The sequence below is a fragment of the Sturnira hondurensis genome, unplaced genomic scaffold (genome assembly GCF_014824575.4).
Source record: "Sturnira hondurensis isolate 20B ecotype Veracruz unplaced genomic scaffold, ASM1482457v3 Scaffold0021354, whole genome shotgun sequence".
Taxonomy (NCBI): Eukaryota; Metazoa; Chordata; class Mammalia; order Chiroptera; family Phyllostomidae; genus Sturnira; species Sturnira hondurensis.
The window spans coordinates 35,506,006-35,518,690 of NW_028093985.1; the positions used below are offsets into that span (position 1 = coordinate 35,506,006).

At 37.5% G+C, this 12,685-nt stretch overlaps 1 protein-coding gene and 1 pseudogene across 3 annotated transcripts in view; one reads left to right on the plus strand and one right to left on the minus strand.

Annotated features, from left to right (window-relative positions):
• The window catches only part of AP3S1 (adaptor related protein complex 3 subunit sigma 1), a 78,636-nt gene that overhangs the window by 53,732 nt on the left and 12,219 nt on the right, over positions 1–12,685 (plus strand). The window lies entirely within an intron of this gene.
• On the minus strand, positions 291–396 carry LOC118977535 (uncharacterized; annotated as a pseudogene).

The following is a 12,685-nucleotide window of genomic DNA, read 5'->3' on the forward strand; positions in this document are numbered from 1 at the left end:
ACCTTCACTTATTCCCTAGCCCCCTTTCCCTCTGGGTATCACCACATCGTTGTCTGTATGTATGTGCTATGTATATATGTTTTTTGGTTAATCCCTTCACCTTCTTTCATCCAGTCCCCTAAACCTCCTGCCCTCTGACAGCTGTCAGACTGTTCCATGTATCCATGCCTGTTTCTATTTTGTTCATCAGTTTTATTTTATTCATTAGATTCCATGTGTAAGTGAGATCATATGGTTTGTCCTTCTGATGGGCTACTTCACTTAGCATAACAACCTTCAAGTCTATCCATGCTGTTGCAAAAACATTTTTTTTCACAGCTGAGTAGTATGCCACTGTGTAAATGTACCAGTGTTTTTTTAACGAACTACAGAAATGATCCCTGAAAGTATAGTCTCACCACTGTTTTTTTTTAAAGATTTTTTATTTATTTATCTTCAGAGGGGAAGGGAAGGAGAGAAGGAGAGAAATATCAAGGTATGGTTGCCTCTCGTGAGTCCCCTGCTGGGAACTGGCCTGCAACCCAGGCATGTGCCCTGACGAAATTGAACCACGATCATGTGGTTTGCAGGCCCACGCTCAATCCCCTGAGCTACACTAGCCAGGGCTGGGGTTTTTTGTTTGTTTGTTTGTTTTTTCTGCACTCATCTACTGATGGGCACTTGGGCTGTTTCCACATCTTAGGTATTGTAAATAATGCTGCAATTAACATAGGGGTGCAAATATCCTTTTGAACAGTGTTTCAGGTTCCTTTGGGTATATTCCCTGGAGTGGAATCACCAGGTCTAAAGGCAGTTCCATTTTTAATTTTTTTGAGGAAACTCCATACTGTCAGTGGCTGTTCCAGTCTGCATTTCTACCAGTGGTGTACGAGAGTTGCCTTTTCTCCACATTTTTGCCAGCACTTATTCTTTGTTGATTAATTGATGACAGCCACTGTTGCAGATGTTAGGTGATAACTCATTGTGGTTTTAATTTGCATCTTTCTGATGATTAGTTATGTTGAGTGTCTTTTCATATGTCCATCGGTATGGACATTGGCCATCGGTATGTCCTCTTTGCCCACTTTTAAATAGGGTTGTTTCTCTTCTTTGTATTTAGTTGTGTAAATTCTTTATGTTTTTTGGAAATTAACCCCTTATCAGATGTGTCATTGGCAAATATGTTCCCCCGTTCAATGGGTTCAACTTTTCATTTTGTTGATGATTTCTATAGTTGCGCAAAGCTTTTTAGTTTGATGTGGTCCTGTTTGTTTATTTATTTATTTATTTTCCTTTCAAAAGGAGATATATAGGCAAAGATAATGGTATGAGACATACATGAGATTTTACTGCCCATATTTTCTTCTAAGAGTTTAATCGTTTTGCAACTTACGTTTAAGTATTTTATCCTTTTTGAGTTTATTCTTGTGTATGGTGAAAGTTGGTGATCTAGTTTCATTTTTTTTCATGTACCTATTTAATTTTCCCAACATCATTTATTGAAGAGATTATCTTTATTGTATGATCTTGCCTCCTTTGTCAAATATTAATTGACAGTAAATGTGTGTGTTTATTTCTGGGCTCTCTGTTCTGTTGCATTGATCTAGCTGCCTATTCTTAGGCCAGTACAAGGCTGTTTTGATTACAGTGGCCTGGTAGTATAGTTTGATATCAGGTAGTGTGATACCTCCAATTTTGTTCTTTTTTCTCAAGATTGCTGTGGCTATTCAGGATCTTTTTTAATTCAGTATAAATTTTTGGAATATTTGTTCTAGATCTGTGAACTGCATTATTGGTATTTTAATAGGAATAGTGTTGAATCTATAGATCGCTTTAGGTAGTATGGATATTTTAATTATGTTTATTCTTCCAATCCATGAACACAGTATATGCTTCCATTTATTTATGTCTTTTCTCAGTTTTTTTCTTTAGTACCCTATAATTTTTCAAATGCAGATCTTTTACCTCATTGGTTAAATTTATTCCTAGGTACCTTATTTTTTGGGGGGGGGGTGCAGTAGTAAATCTGATTCTTTTTCTTAATTTCTCTTTCTGGTATTACATTATGGGTACATAAAAATGCCACATATTTATGAATATTAATTTGGTTTCCTGCTATTTTACTGAATTCTTTTATTAGAGCTAATAGTTTTTTTGTGGAGTCTTTATTAGAGCTAATAGTTTTTTTGTGGAGTTTTCTATGCACAATATGGTATCATGTGTGAATAATGACAGTTTTACTTTCCAATTTTGTTCCCTTTTATTGTTCTTCTTGTCTGATTGCCGTGGCTAGTACTTCCAGTACTATGTTGAATAAGAGTGGTGAAAGCAGACATCCCTGTCTTGTTCCTGATCTTAAGGGAGATGCTTTTAGTTTTTGCCCATTGAGTATGATGTTGGCTGTGGGCTTATCATATATAGCCTTTATTATGTTGAGGTCTAATCCCTCTAGTCCCATTATGCTGACAGGTTTTTTTAAATCATAAGTGGGTGCTGGGTTTTATCAAATGCTTTTTCTGCATCTATTGATATTATTATGTAATTTTATTCCTTTATTTTGTTTATGTGATGTATCATGTTTATTGATTTGCAAATATTGTACCAACCTTGCATCCTCAGAATAAATCCCATGTGATCATGGTGTGTAATCATTTTTTATTTTTTGTTTTTATTTATTGATTTGAGATGGGGGGGAGACAGACAGACAGACAGACAGACATTGATTTGTTGTCCCACGTATTTGTGCAGTTGTTGGTTGTTCCTTGTATGTTCATTGACCAGAGATCAAACTTGCAGTTTTGGATGATGCTCTAACACAGGGGTCTTCCAACCCCCAGGCCACAGACTGATATCAGTCTGTAGCCTGTTAGCAACCAGGCTATTCAGCAGTAGGTGAGCAGCAGGCAATTATGTGAGGCTTCGTCTGTGTTTATACCCTGTCCCCATCACTTTCATTACCATCTGAGCTCCACAGCATGTCAAGTCAGCAGTGGCATTAGATTCTCATAGGAGCACGAATCCTACGGTGAACTGCACATGTGAGGGGTCCGATCTAGGTTGCACACTCCTTATGAGAATCTAATGCCTCCTGATCTAACATGGAGCTGAGACTGTGATGCTAGTGCTGGAGTGGCTGCAAATGTGGATTATCATAAGCAGAGAGGTATGACTTCACATAGACCATAATAAATCAACTGATTTCAGACTCATGTCAAAACCCTATCAGTGAGTGGCAAGTGACAATGGAGCTGCATCTGGTGGCAGGCTTTACAGTGCCAAGTGAGTTGATGTACTTCAGTTGTATAGCTGAATGTGGTAGCAGGCTTTAAGTCAGAGTCCAACACTTATTTTAGTCTGCACATGGCCTGCCCATTACCTGTTATTTTATTTACCAATTTTGTCTGTGCCTCTTTTCTGCATTGCACACTTGTCTCAGTCACAGTTTTGGTAAGCCCACATGCTAACCATAGCCAAAATGAGTAAAAACAAGCATCGCTGGAGAGTTTCTTTGAAAAGGGGGAAGACCCAATGATGCAACAGCAGAAAACTCTTAAGACTGCCAACAAAAAGAAAGCTGCATGTAAAAGAAAATACCAAGAGTCCTACTTAAATTGTGGGTTTGTTGCAACAGGTGAATCAGGTGATTCATCTTTAAGCCCACTTGGTATAATGTGTGGTGACCAGCTATCCAATGAAGCCATGAAACCTTCAAAGCTCTTTTGCCACATGGAAACCAAGCACCCTGCATTAAAAGACAAATCTTTGGAACTTTCCAAAAGAAAAACATGTGTACATGAAGAATGGAAGCAATTATTGAGGGCCACCACTTCATCAAATGTGTCTGTACTGAGAGCATCATTCTTAGTGGCTAAACCACATTGCTAAAGCTAAGAAGCCCTTTACTACTGGTGAAGAGTTGATCCTGCCTGTTGCTAAGGACATTTATCATGAAGTTTTAGGGGAGACTACAGTTCAAAAAGTGGCACATGTTCCTCTCTCAACCAGCACCGTAACTAGACGAATTGAGGGAATAGGAGAGGATATCAAGGCACAACTGTTAGAGAGGATTAAGGAGTCACTGTGGTATGCTATCCAGTTTGCTGAATCTACTGATGTTGACAAGGCAGCAATGATTGTTTTTATGGATGCATTTTTCAGGAGGATGTGCATGAGGATATTACATGCACTTTTGTTGCCAACCAACACCACAGCTACAGGACTGTTCAAGCCTTTGAATGATTACATATCAGGAAAACTGAATTGGTCATTTTGTCAGTATATGCACAGACAGAGCAGCCGCCATGACTGGATGGTTTGCTGGGTTCACTACTTGAGTCAAAGAGGTCACTTCTGAGTGTGCGTCTACGCACTGTGTCATCCATACAGAAATGCTGGCTGGCCAAAAAACGTTGCCTGAACTTAACAGAGTTTTATGGGATATGATTAAAATTATCAACCACATTAAAATACATGCCTCTAACTCATGTGTTCACATAGCTCTGTGAGGAGATGGACGCAGAGCACACATGTCCTCTCTTATACACAGAAGTGGGATGGATGTCTTTCTAAAGGTGGATCTCTGGCCAGAGTTTCTGAGTTATGGAAGCCGCTCCAGAGATTTCTGTAAGAAAAACAGTCACCACTGGCAGCACATTTCAGTGACACAGAATGGGTCGCAGAACTCCCTACTAGTGTGACCTATTCAACCTGCTCAGTGGACTCAATCTGTCACTTTAGGGGAGAGAAACAGCTGTGTCCAAGTCGGAAGAGAAAGTGGCTGCATTCAAAGCCAAACTGGAATTATAGGGGCAGTGAATGAACTTTCAGATTTCTGATGTGTTTCAAACAGTAGTAGAGATTTTGAAAGAGACTGAGCCAGGGTCTTCTTTCTGATCACCTATCTCAGCTTTCAGAAGAGTTTGAACATTACTTCCCAACCACAAAGGACCCCCAAACTGGGAAGGAATGGATCTGCGGCCCATGCGTGAATAAGCCGGGTGAATCGACTCTGTGCTAGAAGAGGGTCAACTGGTGGAGATCACAAATGACGGTGGCTTTAAAACTATGCTTGAGAGAACTTCAGATCTCCATACCTTCTGGATTAAAGTCAAAGCAGAATGTCCTGAGGTTGCCACAAAAGCACTGAAAAGCCTGCTTCCATTTCCAACCTCCTATCTTCGTGAAGCAGGGTTTTCTGCAGTGACAGCAACAAAAATGAGGTTACAGAGTAGACTGGACATAAGCAATACATTTTGGTGTCACTGTCTCCCATCACCACCAGATGGAAGCATCTAGTTATAGAAAAAAACAAGCTCAGGGCCCCCACTGATTCTGCATTATGGTGAGTTGTATAATATGAAATACATATTTCATTATGTATTACAGTGTAGTACTAATAGAAATAAATTGTGCAATAAAAGTAATGTGCTTGAATCACCACAAAACCATCACCACATACCTGGTCCATGGGAAAATTGTCTTTCACAAAACTAGTCCCTGGTGCCAAAATGGTCGGGGACCACTGCTCTAAGAAACTGAGCTACCCAGTTAGGTGGTGTATGATCTTTTTAATATATTGATGGATCTGGTTTGCTAATATTTTGTTGAGGATTTTAGCACCCATGTTAATCAGGGATATTGGCCTATAATTTTCTTTCTTTGTAATGTCTTTATATGGTGTTGTATTTAGGATAATGCTGTCCTCCTTAAAAAGAGCTTGGAAGTTCCTGCCTCTTGATATTTTTAGAATAGTTTGAGAAGGATAAGTGTTAGTTTTTCCTTGGATGCCTGGTAACATTTGCCTGTGAAGTCATAAGGTCCAAGACTTTTGTTTGCTGGGATTTTTAAAATTATTGCTTTAATATAACTAGTTGTGATCAGGTGTTCTGATTCTTCCTGGTTCAGTTTCGGAAAACTTTATGTTTCTAGGAATTTATCCATTTTTCCTAGCTTATCTAATTTGTTGGCATATAGTTGCTCATAATGTTTTCTAACAACCCTTTGTATTTCTTTGGTGACAGTTGTTACTTCTCTCCCATTTCTGATTTTATTTATTTGGGTCCTTTCTTTGTTCTTGGTGAGTCTGTTTAAAGATTTGTCAGTCTTGTTCATCTTTTTAAAGAACCAGCTGTTGGATTCATTGATCTTTTGTATCATTTTTTCTTAATGAGACTGGTTAAAGGTTCACCAATCTAGTTTACTTTTGAAAAACAAAGAATCAGCTCCTGGTTCTATTAGTCTTGTGTATTTTTTTCATCTCTATGTCATTTATTTCCACTCTCATCTTCATTATTTTCTTTCTTCTACTTACTCTGGGATTTATTTGTTGTTTTTTCTTCTGGCTCTTTTTTGTTTAGGGTTAGATTATTTATTTGAGATTTTTCTTGCTTCTTGAGCTAGGCCTTCTGTGGTATGAACTTCCATTTCAGGACTGCTTTCTCTGTGTCGCATAGATTTGGATTGTTGTGTGTTTGTTTTGTTTTCAGGAATCTTTTGATTTCTTCTTTGATCTCATTGTTAACCCATTTATTGTTTAATAATATGTCATTTCACCTCCATGTGTTTGAATGTTTTTCAATTTTTTTTGTCGTAGTTGATTTCTAGTTTCATACCATTGTGGCCAGAATTTGTTAAAACGTATTTTGTGCCTAACATGTGGCCTATCTTTGAGAATGTTCCATGTGCACTTGAGAAGAACATGTATTTCTGCTCTTTAGTGATGAAATAGTCTGTAAGTATCATGTGTCATTTAAGGTTGCTTTTGCCTTGTTGATATTTTTTTTTCTGGAAGATCTATCCTTTAATGTCATTGAGATGTTAAAACCCCCTACTATGACTATTGCTGTCAGTCTGTCCCTTAATGTCCAGCAAAATTTTCTTTACATATTTTGGTGCTGTTATGTTGGATGCATATACGTTTAAAAGGGTTATATCCTCTTGTTAGAATGATCTTGTTATAGCTATTGTTTTTGTTTCAGTTTGTGTAGAATATTTTTCAGCCCTTCACTTTCAGTCTGTATATATCTTTTGTTCAGAGGTGGGTCTTTTGTAGACAGCATATATATGGGTCACGTTTTCTTATCCATTCAGCTACCCTATATTTTTTTGATTGGAGTATTTAATCAATTTACATTTAGGGTTACTATTGATAAGTACTTATTTATTGCCATTGTATTCTTTATACTTATGTTCTCTTGGTTTCTTTGCTCCTTCTTGTTAAAGCAGGCTCTTTAACATTTCGTGCAATATTACTTTGGTGGGAAAGAAATCCTTCAGGTTTTTTGGTTTTTGTGGTTTTGGTTGTTTTTGTCTACGAAGCTTTTTATTTTGCTTTCAATTTTAAATGATAGCCTTGCTGGATAGAGTAGTCTTGGTTGTAGGTTTTGGCTTTTCATCACTTTGAATATTTCATGCCAGTCCCTTTTGGCCTGAAGTGTTTCTGTTGAGAAATCAGTCTTATGGGAGCTCATTTGTGGGCAAGTAGGTGCTTTTCTCTTGTTGCTTTTAAGAGTCTCTCTTTGTCTTTAATCTTTGGCAGTTTAATCATAATGTATCTTGGTGTGGGCCTTTTTGAGTTCCTCTTGATTGAGACTCTGCTTTTCCTGAATTTGAGTGACTTTTTCTTTCTCCACCAGGTTAAGGAAATTTTAAGCCATTACTTTTTTCAAACAGGTTCTCTATCTCCTTACACTCTTCTCCTTTTGGTCCCACTATGATGCAGATGTTATGGTTGATAATGTCTCAGAGTTCCCTTAGATTTTCCTCAATTTTAAAATTCTCTTTTCTTTTTGATGCTTGTGCTTTCTGTTATGTTGTCCTCTAAACCTCTGCTTCATTTAACTAGCTATTGATTTCTTTTAGTGTATTCTTCATTTTGATAGTATATTCTTAAGTTCTTGCTGAAATGATCCATTCTTTTTATAAGGTCTTTGAGCACCCTTTCCTTGTTTTAAACTTTGCATCTGATATTTTAGTTGTTTCCATTTGATTTAATTCTTTTTCTGGGATTTCTCTTGTTCTTTCATTTGGCACATATTTCTTTGTCTTGCCACTTTGTCTCTGTGTAATGTTCTTTCCTATTCAGTTTTTCATTTAATAACCTGTTTATATTTCTAAGCAATCAGTGATTTTTCTCATTTTTAGATGTGTGATAATAGTGTGGATTCCTCATTTTCCAGTTTTTAATTTTTGTGTCTTTGCTTTTAACTAGCAGTGTCATTGATTACCCTTGTACATATATCTGGCACCAGTATTTTTTATTATTTTTTAAATTCACATCCTCATTCTCAGCTGCCTCAAATTTTTAATATATTTTTTATTTTCTTGTGGAATTGTGAAATATAATCTATATAGTATGGCTTAATTTGTATAAATTAGCTATACCTATACAAACACAATAAGAATGTGTATAACAAGTTTTCTGGAAGGGTATATAAAATACAATTAACTGTAATTACCTTTGGATAGAGGGACCTAATAACAGAAGCAGAAGACCGTGGACACTTATTGCTTGTACATAAGTTTCTGTATGGCTTGAACTTTTAATTATTTGCTTATATTGTGATTTTGAAAGAAGTTAAGGTCTTCCAGAAGAAGCTATGTGCTTTTTTTAGTAAAAAAGTAAATTGTTAATGTGGTATTTGCTGCTTTTTAAAACACTTAAATACCTAGAAAATTTTTAAAAGAGGTTAAAAACTCATTGAACTCTTATTTTAGGTGAATATCAAAGAATTTAGTAGATGAGTTGTATTACAGGATATTATCACTCTTATTTCTATAAAATGTGTTTTAAGTAAAATTTATAAAACAAAATAATGGAATATGTTAAACATATGAGTTAGCTTTTATATTAAAAGCAGAGCTTTTATCATCATCTTTCTCATATTAAGTTTGCCAAAAATTCCTTCCAAGTCTTAGAACATGAATTTTATGTCACTGGACATGCTGTGTTTAGCTCCTAAATTTCCCCATCTCATGTGACACACCTTGTTTTGGTTACCGTAACCTTGATAATATTGGGGTATCCTCCTGATTAATAATTCTTATTCCCCCACTTTCTCTCCTTGAATTTCTACATAATGTATAGGACTTCCTCACCAAGAACGCAGTCTTTAAGCATATATTATCTTTATAATAAATGAGATTATGTTTCTTTAAGGATTTAGCTCACAGGCCCTTCATTTATATTTTCTGTCTGTACTTCTGGATTTCTGAATTTGCCTTCATAGGAATTATTTTTACTTTGAGGGCAAATGTACATCCTATTCCTTATCTAGTAAATTGACATATGTCCTTAGAATTTCTTGGGTATGACCCATATTTGCGGGGGCTCATATTTTGATACCTCTAAACTGGAAGATGTTTCTATACTACTGAAATTCATGGTTTCCACTACTCCAGTGCTTGTGTTCTGAGATGCTCCTGGAAAGGCAGTAGTACAGTGTATGTAGTGATGAACCCACAAGAAAGCCTGACCAAAGTGAGGATGGCGGAGTTGATGCACTTTTATCGACTTTACAGACTGCACTTTTCATGAGAATTTGTTTTAAAAAGGAGAGAGCAAGTGCTACTGCTAAAACAGAAGTTTTAATAAATCTGTTGGCTGACCATGGCCTTTCTGTCTGAACACTTTTTCTGCATGTAGTACCTATTAGCTATTATAAGATAATTTTATTGCATCACCTAATCACCTTCTTGACCTTTTAATGAGTTTTCATAGATTATGACTAGAAAATAATTAACTGTTAATTTCATTTATTGCTAATAGAAGAAAGCAAGGAATTGGATTTGGATTACTTAGGTTTAGGTTTGAATTGTTAATTTGCCGCATATTAGTTTATGTGTCTTGAGTAACCTGGTTTATTCTCTCAACTTTAACAAAGGTTAATGTGAGAAATAAAGCAGATACCATAGTACAGCACCAAAATATAGTTTTAATAAATGGTATCTAGCAACGAAGAATAGTAGTATAAGTAATGATTTTTAGCACAGATTTTTAAAAACAATTGATGTTGGGAACTGCTCTGCCTGGTTTCAGGAGTTGTAACTGCCCTCCATGGATAAGGCTGAGTGAGCTACCTTCAGATTATGAGCTACTAAGGAGACAAAGCTTATCTCCCTGGCAGGAGCGCTGCTTCTGCTTCATCTATCTCTGGTCCCCAGTGCTTGGTCAGTTAGTCAATGATGGGTAAGACCCCTCAGAGCGGGAGGCAACCTAAGCCAGACACGATCACTTGGGAGGCCCTCAAGGAAGGACTCGGGGGACTGCAGCAAAGAGGGGGTGATGGACCCTTACTCCCTGGCTATTCTGACATAGCCTGAGTCCCCATTTCCATCTGGGAGAAGCACATTCTGGCTCTAATTCACTTATGCCTAAAAACCTATGATGGGGAAGGCAGTGCATCTCTTTGCCAGCTAGAGCAGGATCCGGGGTGATGGAGCATAAGAAAGAATTTGTAAAATCCTGTGAAGCCTGCTTTGCTTAGAATGCTTTCATTCATATGATAAGGGTCTGAGCAGGAAATGAGTATGTCTCCCAAAGTTTTTGCAACCCCCTTCCTTGATAGACACTGACTCAGATTAAGCCCTCAGAGTTCTTTGAAATGTTATCTGTTGTTTGATTCTTGCCATCTGACATTGATTGATGAGCTTTACCTGTATTCCTGTGTATTATGAACCTAATACAATCTGTTGAGGAAGGGGCTCTTGGTCCTTCTCCTTTGAGAGATTACCATCTCTCCTCCCCAAGCAGATCATGTCTTGGTAGTTTTATTTTCATCCGTGGCGGACGGGGGGACTTGCGCGCAAAGTTTCCCCCACAAATTATGGCTTCTGGTTTTGTATTGTTTGCTAGAAAAAGTAATTTCTATAATTTATTCAAAATTTGTACATGAGGCCCCGGCTGGTGTAGCTCAGTGGATTGAGCATGGGCCTGCGAACCAGAGGATCACAATTCGATTCTCAGTTGGGGCACATGCCTGGGTTGCAGGCCAGTTGCCAGCAGGGGACTCAGGAGAGGCAACCATACACTGATATTTCTCTTCCTCTCTCCTTCCCTTCCCCTCTAAAGATAAATAAATTTTAAAAAATCTTTAAAAAAATTTGTATATGAGGTATCCCTCTTGCCATAATGAAAAATTAGTAAATAACAATGATATTTTTAGAATCATGAATATATTTACATGAACCATTATAAAGGAATGAAAATCAAATTATATAATTATTTGATTAAATGCTTTGTTAATGAAAGAAAGTTTTGTTTTTTGGTTTTTTCTTTATAGATTTTCTTTATTTATTTTTAGAGAGAGGGGAGGGGGAGATAATGAGAGGGAGAGAAACATCTGTGCGAGAGAAACATCAGTCGGTTGTCTCTCATACACTTCTGACTGGGGACCTGGGGTCCAGGCATGTGCCCTGACCAGGAATCGAACCCACAGCCTTTCAATTTGCAGGACTACACTCAACCTGCTGAGTCACAACAGTCAGGACTAATAAAAAAATTTTTTAATTGGAATTACTCTGTAATACCTATGCATACTCTGCTTATTAGCACTTTACATAAATTATTCTTATGATAATCTTATGAAATGCCTATTCTATTGCTTTTTGTTTGTTTGTTTTTTTGTTTTCCTTTTTTAAATATATTTTATTGATTATACCATTACAGTTGTTCTGTTCCCCCCTTCATTCCCCTCCACCCACACTCTCCTTCCCCCACCATTCTCCCCCCCTTAGTTTATAACCACGTGTCTCAAGTTCTTTAGATTCTGTATTTCCCCCACTATTCTTGCCCTCCCCCCTATCTATTTTCTACCTACCATCTATGCTGTTCTCCCCCCTTCTCCTCCTCCCACGCCCCTGTTGCTAACCCTCCATGTGCTCTTCATTTCTATGGTTCCACTCATGATCTAGCTGTCCTCTTGGTTTGCTTTTGTTTTAGGTGTGGTTGGTAATAACTGTGAGTTTGCTGTCCTTTCACTGTTAACATTTTTCATCTTCTTTTTCTTATATAAGTCCCTTTAGCATTTCATATAATAAGGGCTTGGTGATGATGAACTCCTTGAACTTGACCTTGTCTGAGAAGCACTGTATCTGTCCTTCCATTCTAAATGAAAGCTTTGCTGGATAAAGCAATCTTGGCTGTAGGTCTTTGGATTTCATGACTTGGAATACTTCTTTCCAGCCCTTTCTTGCCTGTAAGGTCTCTTTTGAGAAATCCGCTGACAGTCTGATGGGTACTCCTTTGTAGGTGACTGTCCCCTTATCTCTTGCTGCTTCTGAAAGGATTCTCTCCTTCATTTTAATCTTGGCTAATGTAATTATGATGTGCCTTGGTGTGTTCCTTCTTGGGTCCAACTTCTTTGGCACTCTCTGAGCTTCCTGGATTTCCTGGAAGTCTATTTCCTTTGCCAGACTGGGGAAGTTCTCCTTTATTATTTGTTCAAATAAGTTTTCCACTTGTGGCTGTTTTTTTCCCCCTTCTGGCACCCCTATAATCCGGATGTTGGAACGTTTAAAGATGTCCTGGAGGTTCCTAAGCCTCTCCTCATTTTTTTGAATTCTCATTTCTTCATTCTTTTCTGGTTGGATGTTTTGTTCTTCCTTCTGGTCCATTCCATTGATTTGAGTCCCAGTTTCCTTTCCATCGCTATTGGTTTCCTGGACATCTCCCTTCATTTCAATTAGTTTAGCCTTCATATGTTCCTCT